This window comes from Mesoplodon densirostris, chromosome 14 (genome assembly GCF_025265405.1).
Source record: "Mesoplodon densirostris isolate mMesDen1 chromosome 14, mMesDen1 primary haplotype, whole genome shotgun sequence".
Taxonomy (NCBI): domain Eukaryota; kingdom Metazoa; phylum Chordata; class Mammalia; order Artiodactyla; family Ziphiidae; genus Mesoplodon; species Mesoplodon densirostris.
In genome coordinates this window covers 13,812,627-13,815,421 of record NC_082674.1, presented here as the reverse complement: position 1 = coordinate 13,815,421, position 2,795 = coordinate 13,812,627, and the positions used below count along the sequence as shown (strand labels likewise).

At 42.3% G+C, this 2,795-nt stretch overlaps 1 pseudogene; it reads left to right on the top strand.

Annotated features, from left to right (window-relative positions):
- Nucleotides 1-1,346: 1,346 nt before the first annotated feature.
- On the top strand, nucleotides 1,347-2,008 carry LOC132501586 (small ribosomal subunit protein uS5-like; annotated as a pseudogene).
- The last annotated feature ends 787 nt before the right edge of the window (nucleotides 2,009-2,795 follow it).

The window sequence follows — 2,795 nt, the reverse complement described above, 5'->3', positions numbered from 1 at the left end:
CGAAGCTCTCCAATTAAATGTTGTGGGTCCTGGGCACATATTATCAAGGACATGGGAGTGGAGGTGGGAGCAGAAATTGAGAGCTTCGAGCATTTCAGGACCCCAGGGAACAGATTCATTTCCAATGTTCATTCCCAATGACAGCCAAGGTTCAAGGTTGAAAATCCTCCACCAGGAGAGATTATTGTATTGATTCACAATAAGAAAAAAAAATTCTTCTGCTGAGCCTATGATGTAGAGATGGAGAACAGAGCGCTAAGCACCACTTGGGATACCTTAGCAGAGGAAAGCCTTAGAGAAGACATATAGCAAAAGAGATCAGCTCGAGCTGCAGAGCTAGCAGCCAGGAAGTATGAGTGTAGCCATGCTTCCTGCCATCCCTCAGGCAGAGACACAGGGACTGTTACCTCCCTCTTTCTTTTCTACTGGGGCCAGCTCTATAGCAGAGCAGAATTGACTGGGGCAGAATTGAGGTCTGGAGAATGAGCTGAATAAAGAATCATTCTCTAACCAAAGAGTAGGTCTGTCCACTCAGCCAGATCACTGGCCATGGTGGGCTCTTCCTTTTGGACATTTCTGACTGACTAATATGCATAGTCAATACTCACCAGCCAACGAATACTCTAGATGCTGAGCTAGGGCTGTGTGTTTCCTGTTCCGTTTCCTAAAACCAGATGCTCCAGTTTATGGAGATTAATCAACATTGCTGTCATCAGACCTGCTTGTCACATTCGCTGTTTGTGGCTTTAGCACGAACTTAATAAAAGACATCAGAGACCCATGTTTACAAGAGGGATGAGGATTTTTTTTCCCTATTAACAGCCTTTAATCTACAAGAAAAGCAAAATTAATCATGAGCTGGAGATGAATAAAAAGTTATATTATCTTCCCTACATAAATATATTTAACTTTGGTATTTAAATATATTAAATATTTAATTAGATTGTATAGAATATTTTAAATTACATATATTAATTTTAATACATTAAGTGACTTTCTTTCAGTTAGAAAAAGGAAGATAAATCTTTATTCCAAGAGATAGCAAATAAATACTGAATAAACAGTAAATACTAAATAAATACATATAACTTAGAGTCCCATTGTGATCTGATACTGAATAGAGATAATGATCTGGGAAGACAGGTAAGAAGCAAAAAGATTAAAGTGGGGAAGTAAGATTCTTCTCCATAAAAACACCAAACGGGAGATGATACAGGTGCTGCTGGAGGGCTCGGAGGCCAAGGGGGCCCCGGGATAGGAGGCTGAGGTAGTTTACGTGGAGGCTTTGGCAGCATCCCGGGGCTGGGGTCAAGGGCAAGGAGTGGCTCCCTGTCACCAAGCTGGGCAGCCTGGTCAAGGACATGAAGATTAAGTCCCTGGAGGAGATCTAGCTCTTCTCTCTTCCCATCAAGGAATCTGAGATCATTGACTTTTTGCTGGGGGCATCTCTCAAGGACAAGGTTTTGAAGATAATGCCTGTGCAAAAGTAGACCCATGCTGGCCAGCGGGACCAGGTTCTAAGCATTTGTCTCCACTGAGAATTACAATGGATATCATTTGGGTGTCAAGTGCTCCAGTGAGGTAGCCACTGCCATCTGTGGGGCCATCATTAGTCCCCATGCAGCGAGGTTACTGGGGTAACAAGATCGGCAAGCCCAATGCTGTCCGTTGCAAAATGACTGGCTCTCTGTGGCTCTGGCCTGGTGAGTCTCATCCCTGCCCCAGGGGCACTGGCATCATCTCAGCCCCTGTGCCAAAGAAGCTGCTGCTGATGGCCAGTATTGACGATAGCTACACCTCTGTCAGGGGCTGCACCGCCACCCTGGGCAACTTTGCCAAGGCCACCTTTGATGCCATTTCCAAGACCTACAGCTATCTCACCCCTGATCTCTGGAAACAGATGCTGTTCACCAAGTCTCCATATCAGGAATTCACTGACCATCTTGTAAAGACCCACACCAGAGTTTCCTTGCAGAGGACCCAAGCTCCAGCTGTGACCACCACATAGTTTTATATGAGGAAAATAAAGTGAATGGAAGCTGGTTACAAAATAAATAAATAAATAATAAATAAAATGGGGAAGGTAAGAAGGAATAAAATACAGAAGTAGGAATCAAAATAGATACAAAATAATTTTTAAAAATGTCAGGGGAGAAGAGATCATAAGAGAGAGAGTGGAGAAATAAAGAAGCTTAGGGACTTAAGGAGAAAAATACTGAGATAGTCTAGATAAAGACATGCAGAATAAGATAGATGTAGCCAAAGGGAGAGGGAGAAATGTAGAGCAAGCAATAAAGAGACAGAACAATTAGATTGCTAATGCAATGAATTCCTGCTCCTCATCACAGAGCCAGTTGCTGACCTGCACTACAAATCTTTAAGTATTTTGTCACCTGACTTCTCTGGGAAAAAAATGTTATTGGGATTTGAGTCATTATTTATACATGCAACAAATAATAATTAGTCTTATGGATGAGGCATTAGTCCAGGTACTGGGCTGAACATGATAATGCTGATGCCACATTCAGTTTGTTTCCTAGGGTGAACACAATTCAATCTTTGTGGAGTGTGGTAAGGGTTGTGGTGATTATGATTGACAACCCCACCAAATACAATGAGGAAAGAGAAGTTCCCCAAAGAAAATAATGTGTGTCTATGTGTATAACGTCCCACTGGGGTGGGGGCAGTGTTTGCTGATTAAAGCAGCAGAGGTCCAATACAGACTGGCCTCATGTCTTATTTTATAGAAATCAATCAATCAATCTGAAATATTTTACCTAGATAATTTAGCTACT